The sequence below is a fragment of the Callithrix jacchus genome, chromosome 4, assembly GCF_049354715.1.
Source record: "Callithrix jacchus isolate 240 chromosome 4, calJac240_pri, whole genome shotgun sequence".
Lineage (NCBI taxonomy): Eukaryota > Metazoa > Chordata > Mammalia > Primates > Cebidae > Callithrix > Callithrix jacchus.
In genome coordinates, this window is record NC_133505.1 from 157272420 (window position 1) to 157287151 (window position 14732).

Here is a 14732-nt window from a genome sequence, read left to right on the forward strand (position 1 = left end):
CCCCCAGAAGAATCCACCCACTCATACCATGCCCAGTCAGGAATAAGCAAAATATGGCCTTGGGAATTAACTTTCTATTTCCAGCATTTGTTTAGACTAAAGAATCTTGGTGAAGTCTTGACCAAGGGAGTTTTTAAGTAAAACAGCATAATATTTTAAAAGTTGATTTAATCTAGTCCTTTAAGTCCTTTGTAAATGTGGCGGCCAGCCTACAAGTGGTGTTGCTGATATTCACACCCTGCGTAGTCTCCTCCCATGTCGAATAAGGCTGACTTGTGCAGCCAATAGGTGGCTGTGACATGAGAGAGTGTGACTTTTGAGACTGGGTCACTAAAAAAAAGTCATTGTGGCTTCCCTTGCTTTCTCTTGGATTACCTGCTCTTGGGAAAGCCAGTTGCCATATTGTAAAAACACTCAGGAAGTCATGCAGAGAGGGCCACATGATGAGGAAATGAGGTCCTCTTCCAACAGCCAGCACTAACTTGCCAGCCATGTGAGTGCACCATCTTGGAATCAAATCCTCCACCTCTAACTAGGCCTTCAGATGACTGCAGCCCTAGATGACCTTTTGACTACAACTTCTTGAGACACCCTGAACCAGACCACTCAGTTAAGCTGCTCCCAATTTCGTGATCCTTAGATATGGTGTAAGATGATAAACGTTTGTTGTTATTTCAGAAGTAATTTATCTCAAGGAACAGCTAAAGTAAATACAATATATCCAGACAATCTGTTCTCCTGTTGTGGATTTTGGAGTGGTGGGTTAACAGTAGACAAAAGGCAAAAGAGAAGAACCCCGATATCCCACCAGTTAAAAATATATTTGACTTAAATATATTCACTTTCTCCTTGTTTAAGTGTTCATAAAAATACTGGCTCTTCAACCAGATTAAGTTCATTACCATATAAATAACCCTAGCTAGATTGGCTTTCTTTTTAAGAAGAAAAGATCATTTACTTAAATAAAATATCATTCATTTAAATTTTCATAAGAACCATATGCTGGAGGTTAATGCCATGTTTACAGATAAGAAACTGAAGTCTTACAGAGTTTAAACAGCTTGATCGTATTCTAAATGGCAGATTCAGGGTAGTACAATTCTAGAAGCTGCGTTTCATCCATACTGGTTCTTAAGCCTACCTGAAGTCAATCATTCTTCCCTGTGAAAAGTCGAGACTCCAAGAAGAGGGTAGCGTCAGTTTTGGAGCCTGGTACATGCTGGGCAAGGAGAGACTCAAGTTGCAGCTTAACACAGTTCACTGCAGTTGAACGACTATTTACCAAGCACCAATTTGGTAGCATAAAGGCCCTTTAGGTCCTACTGGCTTGTGGATTCTTGATGGTGGTAACAGTGACAACAACAACAGCATGATGCCAACTGTGTCTCAGATACTGTTCTGATACATTCGCCTGTGTTGACCCATTTCATCCTACAACAGTCCAAGGGTAGGAACTGTTATTGTTGCTGTTTTACTGATGAGGCACTAAGGCAAAGAGAGATGAAAGGTCACCCACCCAGCTAGTAAGAGGTGGAGCTAGGACTCAAACCAGAGAGGCTGACTGCAGAGTCTGTGTCTGACCTTGCACTATGCACCTTTCTAGGCAGGTTGATTAATGAGTTAGGCCTGTCCTATATCTGCTGGCCTAGTGTCTACTCCACTGCCATCCTCACTCCTCACATTCCTCATGTCTTGCTCTCCACCTGTCTTGCCACTGCTCCAGCCCTACTGTTGCTGAGCTCACCTGCATGGATGCACTGTGGTCTGTTGCACTGCAGATGCCCACATGGTGGCTGGTGTTGTCTTGGATCTCTGGGAGCCCTTGGGATATCTGTGCTTCTTGCTAGAGCTATACAGGTGCCAGACAGGCGATTCTCTCAATGTCCCTAACTTTGATGCAGCCTGAATCAATCTTCAGAGACCACCAAGTAGTCTGAGCTCAAGCAGGGCAGGGTCATTCTCAACCTGTGATTTGTAGAAGAATCACCTGGTGCACCTACTTAAAATGCAGAACCACATGCACTGTGGGTAATTCTGAGCCTATGGGTATGGGGTAGTGCTTATTATTTGGAGCCAGGATACCACCCCCAAACCTTAGTAGACGCCTACAGCAGGGAAACGCCCTCCTCTTCACATGCCCTGCTTGGAGGATCCACTCTCCTTCCCAGAATTTTCATATCCAAGCATCATTTTATGCCCTCTTAATCCATTCAGGCTCCTATGATGTAATGCCATAGATTAGGTTGCTTATAAACAACAGAAATTTATTTCTTACATTCCAGAAGCTGGGAAGTCCAAAATCAAAGTGCTGGAAACTTCTGTGTCTGGTGAGGGCCTACTTTCTAATTCATAGATGGTGACTTCTCACTGTTCCTGCATGGTAGAAGAGGCAGGGTAGCTCTCTGGGACCTTTAATCCTCCCAAAGGCCCCATGTCTCAATGCCTTCACCTTGGGGATTAGGTTTCAACATAGGAATTTTGTGGAGACACATTCATTCAGACTTCTGCACATCTTTCCATAATGACTACCTACTCCTCTCCAGACCATTGACTGGTTCTGGCCCCCATTGTGGCCCATATGTTCCTTTCTCTCAGTGATCTACTGTCCTTGAGGGCCCCAGGTGACTCAGGGAAGATGGCTCAGACACCACCCCAGAATGCCCAATTCCATTCAGTGGCTGCTGGGAGTGGCAGGCCAGGCCCTAGATCACCAGCCCTTCCCCTAAGGGCCTTAATTGCCAGTAGACAGTCAGAAATGTAAGCAGATTATTAGTATCTAATGGAAAGAGCTGACAAGGAAGTATGAATTGGGTCCCATTGATGGCAGGAGTGGGCCTTCTGGAGCAGCCGCTGCCATCAGGCTGGCTGCAGCAGGGAGGTATGGCCAGGTTTGCATATTCCATGGAGCCAGTGGGAGCTGGGGACAAGCAGGTGCCCAGCCCCTTCCAAGTTGGGGCAGGGGCTCCCTGGTTGCCACAGAAGCCACCCAAGCTATGACTGTGGACCCAGGTATCCCTGTGCTCTGGGACAGGCCAGGAGCAGGCAGGAACCCCACCCTCCCAGGAGCAGCTGCAGTTGCCCAAGTGGCAGCTGCAGACCCAGGCCTCCTGCTCCATTTCACAGGCAGGAGCCCCGCCCGTTCAGGGTGCAGCTGCAGCCACGCAAATCATGACTGCAGACCCAAACATCTCTGCACCCTTGGAGGCCCGGGAAGGCCACCCCTGCCATCATAGGCTCAGAAGTGCCTGCTCCTGCTGCCTAGTTTCTCCCTGTTGTCAGCACCTGAGCCAATCATGAAGCAAAGTCAGGGCCAAGCTCAGTGCTGTTGCAGGCTGGGTGGGGGGTGCACACACTTGGGGCAGTGCTGACATGCCAGCTCCCTGCCATCTCAGCCTCCTCCTGACTTTGGGTACCAATAAGCATAGATGTGAAGCCAAAGGAGGGCTAAGGGAAGCTTGGCACTGGCCTACAGGTGCCCCTTGGCACTTACAGCCTGGGCACCATGAATATCAACAGGAGGCAGAAAGATTCCTGGAATATTTCTGGGTGGAAGGGGGCAAGTACCCAGTGAGGTCCTACCTTCATATCAGGGAGGGCCTGAAGGCTGTGGGCTGGGCTGTCAGTCCCCCCGACTGGAGTGGGAACTTGTGGTTCCTTTTCCAGGCCCACTCATGGCTGTGGACTAATTGGCACTCACTTCCTCCCCTCTGAGGCTTATAAAAGCCCAGGGCTCTGCCAGAGCTGAGCAGACATCAGGATGACCAGCTGCAGAGAGGAGCTACCCACTCAGGACCTCCTCTCTGCTGAGCGCTGGGAAGATGATGGGACTTCCTGCATGCAGAAAGGAATGACCCAGCCCAGTGCCTCTTCTCTACTGAGAGCTGCAGAGATGATGGGATGACCTGCCTGGAGAGAGGAGCTTCCCACTCCAGGGTCTCCTCCATGCTAGGAGCTGAACACAGGTCAGGATGCCCTGGCGGTGCAAAGGACCTGCCCCCCGGGGGGGCTCCCCTCTAAAGCTGTTCTGTTGCTTGATTAAGCTCCTCTTTGTCTCACTCACCCTCCACTTTTCTGCATAACTCATTCTTGCTAGTTGCAGGACAAGAACTCAGGACCCATCAGATGGCAGGGCTAAAAGAACTGTAACACAACAGAGCTGAAACATGCCCTGTGCTCACCACAGTGCAAGTGAAAAGAAAGAGAGAAGAGCTGTGGCCCTTCAGGGAGCCCAGACCTGGCAGCTCCCCAAGCCAGGACTATGACTCCCTCTTTGGAACCCTTTGGTTCCTGGTGCCTCCAAGCTTCTAGGCACCAACCCATTTCCTGGTACCAGCCAGGAAAGCTGCTTGTGGTGTGCCTGGTCCAGCCACAGCCTTGCAGAGAGCTGGCACCCATGCTGGCACCTGGAGCTGCCTGCTTCATAACAGCAGCCGGTGTGTCTGACTGCACAGTGGCTGGACCCCTCACTCACTCACACAGCCCTCACTGCTCCACGCCTGACTCACAGTATCCCTTGGAGGTATGGGATCCAGGCTGGTAGTGTGAGCTGAGCAGAGCCTACATGGCCAACTGGGCGGAACAAGCCCAGCAGGCCCAAGCAAAACTCGGGCAAAGGCGCCACTGGCCACAGGTTTCAGGCAAGAAAAGCAACACCCCAAAGATCCCACAACACCTCGAAGATCCCACAACACCCCAAAGATTCCACAACGCCCCAAAGATCCCACAACACCCCAAAGATCCCACAACACCCCGAAAATCCCACAACACCATCAGAGCATAGACAGGGGATCTTTGCCCAAAATGCTCAACACTCAGGGAAATTTACCAAATAAAGTGACATGTGACATGCCCGTGAAAGACTAGTAATAGTCTGGATCAGGGGCTGGAGAACTACATCCCCTGGGCCACATCCAGCCCACTGCCTGCTTTTATACAGCCCACAAGCTAACAATAATTTTTACACAGAGGATTTTCTTTTCTTTTTACGGGTTTTTTTTTTTTCTTTTTTTGAGACAGAGTCTCCATCTGTCACCCAGGCTGGAGTGCAGTGGTGCGATCTTGGCTCATTGCAACCTCTACCTGCTGGGTTCAAGTGATTCTCCTGCCTCAGCCTCCCGAGTAGCTGGGATTACAGGCGCATGCCCCAACGCCTGGCTTATTTTTGTATTTTTAGTAGAGACAGGGTTTTGCCATGTTGGCCAGGCTGGTCTCGAACTCCTGGCCTCAGGTGATCTGCCTGCCTCGGCCTCCCAAAGTGCTGGGATTACAGATGTGAGCCACCAGGCCTGGCCTTTTATGCATTTAAATAATTGAAAAAAAATCAAGAGAAGAAGAAGATTTTATGCCACATGACAACAATGCAAATTTCCAATTCCAGTTTCTATAAATAGAGTCGTATTGGAATACAGCCATGCTCATTTGTTTCTGAATTGTTTGTGGCTGTTTTGTGAATTGAGTTGTTGCAACAGAGACTGTGTGGCCTACAAAGCCTCAAATATTTACTGTCTGGCCCTTGACACCAAAAGTGTGCCGACTTTTGGTCTAGATAAGAAGGTGCTCTGGGCAGAGATACAAGGTGAGAAAACACATCTGTCGTTTGTGCATGGAGCTGCCCACTTTAAGCAGTGTTCTCAGAGCAAGGAGGGTGAGAGAGGACACTGGACAATGTGGGTGAGGCCACCAAAGGGGCCACATGGTCTGGGAAGTGATGGGCTTTGCATAGATGTCACTCCTGTGTGATCAGGAGCTCTGGAAAGCAGGGAGACGCAGCAATAGGAACCGAATGTGAAAGCCGAGGAGGGGAGGCGTGGCAAGTTGGCCATTTAACAGGGAGGCCCAGCTCTGTATGTTGGACAGTTTTGCAGAGATGATTATCTAGGTGCTGTTGTGCCAGGCTCCGCTGCCATGCCCCCATTGCCCTTCCAGTCACTCGGTTCCTATGAATAAAGTCTCATCTTCATTATTTATTGTCAAAGCCAACAATGAGGATTTCCAGTGGGAAGTTACCCTTTTGGATTTTCTCAGATTATGAACCTAAAAATATGATCGTGTACCTACAAGACACTTATAACCAGTGAAGTGCCTTATAAATGTCTGCTGTTATTCATGGACTGAGGCAAAATTAGGGCTAGGTCACTGCAGGACAGTTTAGATGGTAAATGTTGTCTTTTCTTTGATATTTACCACTATTTGCAGTTTATTCCAGAGATTATTTTTGATTTATGCTGTGTCGCTCCTTATGTGACTTTCTGTATAAAATTGTGCTTGTGAGTTATTAGTTGGGCAAGCAGGGTCATCGTCTCTTGCCAGCTATCTCTGTTCAGGGAGAGAACCAGCATAACTACTATGCACTTAATGAACTCGCTAGATAATTATACTCAATGACTTGCAGGAGGTGGGGGGACTAAAGATCCCTGACTATCTCTATTCTTATTTGGTAATTAATCACTTGAACAATCTTCCAGTAAAAAGAGGCACGAACCCTGCAAAGGCCAGGAACTGCGGGATGGGAGTGAGGAAGGATGAAGCACTTCAGAGAATCTTTCTAACCTCAAGTACACCAGGGGAACATTGAGTCTTGGGCATTAAAACAAGCAAAACAATTAGGGTGCCATAGAAAATGCTCTCTCAGCAATCTTTTGCTTTTATTTATATTTTGGGGGAGGAATGAAGTCAGAATTATTTTTAAATAAGAAAGGTGATAAAAAAAAACCAAGCCATTAAAAGGCATAATTAAATATTCATAAGCACCATCCCACATCCTTAACAGGCAGCCTTCCACAAGGAGGTGGGATGTCTTCCTGTGATGCAGGGAAGGAACATGCATCTCACTCGGAGTCAGGTCAGTTTGCTGGTGGCCACCTCTGGTCCCAGCCACCCCACATCTCAGGTTAACCATCCTTGGGGCTGGACCACGGCCCACTATGTTCTTATTCCTTCATTTTTGGACTTTCCTTTCAAACCATGGCCACAAATGCAGTCTTAAGTGTGCTGAACTTGTCATTTCCCCTAAAAGAGCAAAATCTCACCATCTGTTTTATTTCTGGGAGGACAGAGGTAGAAAAGCAGGCCTGGAGTGGTGACCGTAAACCCATGGCTGCTCTGAGCAGACTAGGGGAGGTGGGAGGGAATATGGCATTTCCACTGGCCGTGAAAACCGTGAAGACCAGAGCAACTCCCATGACCCTTCCCACCACAGTTAAAAGGAGTGAGTTTTTACAAGCTCAGTTTACTGTGGAAGAGGGTTTCAGTCTCAAACAGATTCTCAAAGTAGCCACATGTGTGAATTAATAAGAGATTAGACAGAGAGCAAAAGCTAGGAAAGTACACTTAGAACCTTTCTCTTCTTCATCATGACCTAAAAGCAGGAATGGCTACAAGGTTTGAAGGGCTGAATGCAAAGCAAAAATGCAGGGCCCCCCGGTTCAAAAATTCAGAATTCCACACTCACGAGAGCGGAGCACTAAACCCAGAGCATTAAACCCTTCTGCGTTTGGATCACACATCCGTGGAAGTTCAAGGCAACCTTTTTTTTATTTTAGATGGAGTCTTGCTCTGTTGCCCAGGCTGGAGTGCAGGCTGGATTGCAGATCTCAGCTCACTGCAATCTCCACCTCCCTAGTTCAAGCAATTCTCCTATCTCAGCCTCCCAAGTAGCTGGGACTACAGGTGCATGCCATGACACCCAGCTAATTTTTGTATTTTCAGTAGAGACAAGGTTTCACCATATTGGTCAGGTTCGTCTTGAACTCCTGACCTCAGGTGATCCACCTGCCTCAACCTTCCAAAGCGCTGGAATTACAGGCATAAGCTACTGTGCCCAGCCAAGGCAACTTTCAAAATGTGCTTAATTTACACTAAAAGAGTTAATTCGCTTACTAAGAATCTGTCTTGTCTAAGTAGATTAAACTTGCTCTACTTAGACAAGACAGATCCTTAGTATGTGAGCTTGTCTATAATTTTTAAGTTTGCAAAGGAGTGAGTTTGCCTAGAACATACATGTCTGATTGGTTCAAACCAATTCTTGTCCGTGAGATGCTGGAGGAAGAGTTACCAAGGCCTGCTTGATTACCAGACACGTGTTTGCAAATGTCCTGTGACTGGAAGGATTTAACACTCTTTCGAATTATATTACCTTTCTATTGAAAAACTGTGTATATAGAGTTTTGAAAATACATATATTTCTTAAAATTTCACTCCTTTGTTGCTTTCTCCCTTAGTGCTATTACCCTCAAAAGTTTGGACTTAGGTTCTTCTTTGGAAAACAATCTCATTGAAGTTATTTGACAGGGCAGTAGGAAGGGCAAACGGTGTGATTTTAGCTACAAGACAAAGCTTCAGTAGATAAGGCAAACCTTTCAGGTTCTGAAAGTCAACATGGATGTGGGATCAGACTGAAAAAGGAAGCGGCCGCCCTGGAAATAGAGAAAGAAGCTACAAAGATCATTCCACAAAAAGAAACAACTCCAAGGAACTCTACACTGGGAGTGGTTAGAAGCTGGAGAGGGACGGTCAAGAGGCAGCTAACTAGGGAATAAGCTGGGGCCCGAAGTGGGCAACCATTTCCACACCTCCCTCCACTCCTAGGCCAGGCCATTGTAATAGAGAGGCAGCCCAAGAAGAGAAAGAGCAGATCCTACGATGTGCTAGAGGACAATTCAGTGCCAAAAAGCACATGTAAGTCAGGCCTCTGGTCATGTCGTGCCTGCAAACATCCCATTGGCCAAAGTACAGGAAGGCCTCAGGCCGTTGCACCCATCTCTGGGGGTAGAAGCTGCAGAAATTGCCTGTGGCAAGCTGGCAGGTGTGGTTCTGGTGGGTTCTGATGCCCAGGCACAGTTCCTCTAGTTGTTAGACCCCTGCTTGCCCAAAAGACCTACCGTTTCATTCATAGGTCTCATCCCTGGTATATCCAGCCCTGGAGGGCATCTGAGGGAGCAGCAGGACCAGGCCATGGGCCGACCTTGAGCCTCGGAGGCCAGGCTGAGTATCTGGGAGCAAAATAGTGCTTTCCTAAGCCTAGCATGTGAGGAGTGAATTGTCTGTCCCTCCTCAGGCCAATGAAGTCAGGGTTTGGGCTTTGACCTGACTGCTGGGCCCAGGAGTGGAAATGGGCCTATGGGAGAAAGGAGGAGATGATCCATCAAGAATGGGTCGTAGGCAGATTCTAAGGGAAAGTTTAGCCACAGAGGAGCAAGTGTATTTGAGAGACAGGGAGCCTCAAACTGCTCTGGGACTCAAGAGCACCGGGCAAGAAGGTCCCTCAGGGGCATCTGTGCCAACCCCAGGGAAGAAAAGGAAGATGCAGGGGCATCACACCCATTTGGACACTACTCCATTTTACCAAAAAGAATATGGAGCTTGTTAAGAATCAATGAAAGGGTCACCTCTGTCATGCCGTTAGGATTATACCATCTCCTCATTTGCCTTATTTTCTAATTAGATTATAATTAGATTACCAGCTAGTCAATAAAGATCCCTTAGTCTATAATGTTTGGATAAAAGGGCTTCTACCATGTGGACTGACAGTCAGGATCTAGGGTTTTATTTATTTGTTTATTTATTTGAGCATGAAAATAAATCTTTATTTTTAGTTATTACCCCCCAGTAAGAGAAAGTTAGGTTCACAGTTTTAGCTCTTGACACAAAGTCAACTAGGAGACAAATCTATATCCATCAGATACAACGAATGGACCAATTTTTTAAGTTCAGGCTATCTTGAAAGCTTGCAACATACCAGATATTGCTGTGTTGTCTCTCACAACAGCAATGGGTGACACTGAGTAGAAGTTGTGAAGTGTTTTTAATAGCAGGTGTTTTCTATAGTATGTTGCTGGAAATCAAGATGTTTATGCATGGTACTTGTTCAGAAATGAGTTAGATACTTGAAAAGTCTCAACACACTGGTTTTAAAATTTTTTTCCAAATGAGTTGAATGATCAGTTTACACGCACATGGCACCTTTAAGTATTTGCATTAGGCTGTGCAGAGTTAGCAGACATGCCTGCAGGATGTGACCCTGTGGAATTTCTTGCAGGAAGGGGTTGCAGCAATAACAATGACAAGAAGGCCCCTGCCAGCTAGTTGCTGAGCTGGCTGCAAGAGGGCATTGAACTTGGGTGGGCAGGAACTGCCAGCAGTGCTGTGAGTGGCTAGAAGCCAGCCCAAGCTGGGAGGTGGTTGCTCTGCACAGGCTGGCCGGTGGGTCAGCATTCATATTTGCATGATGTCATGGTCCCTCATCTCATTTAAGCTACAAGCACTTCCCAGCCTAGAAATGCAAAAGCCTCATTCTTTGCAACCTGGAGGGTTCTGTTGTTGTTATTGTTGTTGTTGTTGTTGTTGTTGTTTTGGGGTTTTTTTAGATGGGGTTTTGCTGCTTCACCCAGGCTGGAGTGAAGTGACACTATCTCGGCTCACTGCAACCTCTACCCTATGGGGTCTAGCAATTCTCCTGCCTCAGCCTCCTGAGCAGCTGGGATTACAGGTGTGTGCTGCCACACCCAGCTAATTTTTTGTATTTTTAGCAGCGACAGGGTTTTGCCATGTTAGCCAGGCTGGTCTTGAACTCCTAACCTCAGGTAATCCACCCTCCTTGGCCTCCCAAAGTGCTGGAATTACAGGCCTGAGCCACTGTACCTAACAGAGGATTTTCTTTTCACAGTAAAAATGTAGAACAAGAAGCAGGAGGAAACTATTCATACCGGCTATATATATTCTTTAGAATATATATCTTGCACAACTAAAAAAAAATTAAAGAAGGAAAGATGACAGGGGGTTTTACACAAGATGCCTCTGGGCAGGTTTCTCAATTTTCTCGGCCAGATGCTGCCTTCTGGGGAATACAGAGCATCGGGCAAGAAGGGCTGAGATCAGGGCTTCCTGCCCTGGCCCTCAGTTTCTCCCCTGCGGAATAAGGGAGTTTGGGCTGGATGATTTCTGAGGGCACACACACACACACACACACACACACACACACACACACTGCTGGTCTTCTACAATTTGATTCTCTCGGCTTCCTTTTCTGTACTACTTATTTATTTATGCATTTATTTATTTTTGGCTGAGCTTTCATTTTGCTCCTGAATAATACTTGGGTTTATGCTAATGTAACTGTGGGACTGAAACTGATTAGCTGAAACTGAAACTGACTAGCCATTGCTTTCCTTGTTAGAGGTAATGCAGAGCCAAAATTGCCTGAGTGCATGCAGTGGGGAGGGTGTTAACCTCCTTATTGTTACTGCCTGCAGCCTGCCAGACTGGCTGCACTGGCATCGCCTGGGACCAGCTAGGAAGGCCACAGAAGCTTGACCCACACCTGCACTGGGGAGACCATTTTACATCACCTCCCATCTCCTTGCCAGTGGATTCACAATAAAGCTTTTGCTTTCTCATAAGCTGGTGCATGGTATTGGCACCTATGTGTATCAGACAGCATCACTAACAGGGTCAAAGGCACCAAAGTCAGAAGAGTGTCTTATTTATATTTCTTTAAATACCTGTGTTTGTGAAGGAAGTGTGGGGGACAAGCACCATCGGGCATGGTGGCTCACACCTGTAATCCCAGCACTTTGGGAAGCCAAGGTGGTAGGATTACTTGAGGTCAGGGGCTCGAGACCAGCCTAGGCAACATAGTGAGACCCCCCGCCCCTGTCTACCCCGCCACTCCATCTCAACAACAACGAAAAAAATTAAAATTAGCAGGACATGGTGGTGTCTACCTGTAGTCCTAGCTACTCAGGAGGCTGAGGCAGGAGGATTGCATGAGCCCAGGAGTGAAGGTTGCAGTGAGCTATGGTTTTGCCGCTGCACTCCAGCCTGGGTGACAGAGTGAGACCCTGTCTCCTTTAAGAAAAAAGAAGAAAAGAAAGCTGTGGGGCACAGATAACTCTAGGTAGTCTGTCTTCTGTGGGGTCTCCTGCCAGGTGCCAGGAGCCTTGTCACTCGAAACCTGAGGATCTCACTTGGGATTGTTGCCTTATCCATAGGAGTAACAGCACTTCAAAAACCTCTGACTCACCCTGAGCATTCACAAGCTCCGTAGGACTCCATTTCCCTCTTCTGAAGTAGAAGACACAATCAGATTCGTTCCCTGTTTCTAGAAGATGAAATCTGCAAGACTGACCTTATGTTTAAGCATTGCAATTAACCCACCTGTCTACCTCAAACGGAATTTAGGAAAGTATTTAAATTACATAAAATAAAATCTGGCAGTTTATAACACAATATATATATATGGGTAATATAAAATATATACAAAAAATATATATGTATATATATTAATCCAGCCTCATTTTACCTTAGGCCCTGTGATAGCATGAAAAGACTCCATCATCAAACCTGCAGCCAGGCGAGGGATGAACAAATCGCCCTGTTCAGGGAACGTCACAGAGTCCAGATTTCTGCCTAGGGAGGAATGTATTGTTTGGTTTGGATCCAACCTCAAAAATAACCACCAAAAAGAGAGGAATTTCAGAGTGCAGTAGAGACAGAACAAGAGGAAGCTGTTTAAAGAAAATAGTCACTCAGATTTAGAAGAGGAAATTAAAGGGTCGCTCCCCGTAAGAGAAGCCTCTCCTGAAGGCAGCATCCACTCCACTCTTCACACTTGATGTTTCCAGTTCTTCCCTCTCTCATTTCTTCCTCAGCCTGCCCAATCAGGTTTGCACCTGTGCCTCTCCACAGGCACCACCCTTGACAATGTCCTGGACCATTTTCATTCAGTCAAATCCCATGGACAATTCTCAGTCACATCTTACCTAACCTCTTAGCAGCATTTAACCAGTTGATCACTTCTCCTTAAAACACTTGATTTCCAGGTCTCCACACTTGCATTAATTTCCTTTTATCTCACTGGACTCTCCTTCACAGTCTTCTTTGCTGTGCTCCAGGAACTCAGTCCTCAGCCTTCCCAAGGCAATTTCAGCCATTTCCATGGGCTCCATGTTATTTGTACACTGATGGTTTCCACACTTACGGCTCCTGTCCTGACCTCTCCCTTGATCTCGGATAACCACCAGTTTGACAGCACCTCTCGATGTCTATCAGGCATCACAGATGGAAGATGGAAAAAAGGCCAGATTCCCTCCCTCATCCTCACCATCCCCCTGTCTTCTTCACACCACCAAGCACTACTGGCATTAATTACCCTTGAAGGGGATTTAAAAAGGATGTGAAAACTGTTTGTCAATCTTCGTGTGTCACTGTCGTAAAATTTCTATCTCATTGCTAATAAAAGAACCAAAATATGCTCTGGCCCAGAAAAAGCCCATGCCCAATTTTTTATTTTATTTTATTTTTTGATGGAGTCCTGCCCTGTCATCCAGGCTGAAGTGCAATGGTGTGATCTTGGCTCACTACAACCTCTGCCTCCCAGTTTCAAATGATTCTCCAGCCTCAGCCTCCCAAATAGCTTGGATTATAGGTGCGCACTACTACGTTTGGCTAATTTTTGCATTTTTAGTAGAGACGGGGTTTCACCATGTTGGCCAGGCTGGTCTCAAACTCCTAGTCTTGTGATCTACCCACCTCAGCCTCTCAAAGTGCTTGGGACTACAGGTGTGAGCCACCACGCCTGGCCCAGCCCATGCCTAATTTTAAGAAATCCTAAAACAGATACTCAAGTAGTGTATATGGAATGAATGAACAAATGAATGATTGAATCAGGGGAAGTAGGGGACTTAAATAACCACCCTAGGTCTTTAGGGCCTCATTTAGATGAGGCATTATCCTCATTTACAAAATGTCAGTCTTTTAGAGCAGGTGTCCCTAATGCCCCAGCTGCAGACTGGTACCTGTCCATGGCCTGTTAGTGACCAGGCCACACAGAAGGAGGTCAGTGGCCAGGGCCAGCATTGCCACCTGAGCTCCGCCTCCTGCCAGATCAGCAGCAGCATTAGATTCTCCTAGGAGTGCGAACCCTATTGTGAACTGCATGTGTGAGCGATTCAGGTTGTGTGCTCCTGAGGAGAATCTGATTGATCTAAGGAGGAACAGTTTCATCCCAAAACCATCCCCCTTCCCGCCCCACCCCACCTCCCTCCATGGAAATATTGTCTTCCATGAAGCTGGTCCCTGGTGCTGAAAAAATTGGGGACCGCTGTTTTAGAGACTCAACTATTTCTCTCTGTCTCTGGCTGGCTAGAGTTCTCACCTGCTATCTGTGGGCACTTCTCTGCCTGAACTCCTAGCCCTGAGCACAGATGAATGATTAGACAATGAAACTCTGATATTGAAATAGCAGCTTAAATTTAAAATTCTAGGCAGAATACACTAGGCCCAGCATACACCAGTCTCCTCTGCACTAATTCAAAACACTTAACAGTGACCACTTGTTTCTGTTGCTTTTCAGGTGGTTCAAAAATAAGGTGCAAATGTTGCCTCTGCCAAATGTTTGAAGAAGAGCAGGGATTGTCAACTTTCCCTTCTTCATAAAATTGCATGAAAGAAGAGAGGTCATAGGTTGAAAGACCAATTTACATTATCTCTAGATGCGCTTAAGAAATCAAGTAGACCTTGTCAATGTAGCACAGATGTTCTCTTTTTGCTTTACAAATTTTCAGTTATCTGCACTCTTGATATCATTTTCCATTTGAGGACAATCCTCCCTTTAAGCAACTTCAAACAGTTCTTAATATTAAAAGCACTGGTGATGATGGAATGGAAAATGGGGCAATGAAAGCAATAATGGAGGGGAACTATGATGTCACTGGGTGTAATGTCATTTATCTGCA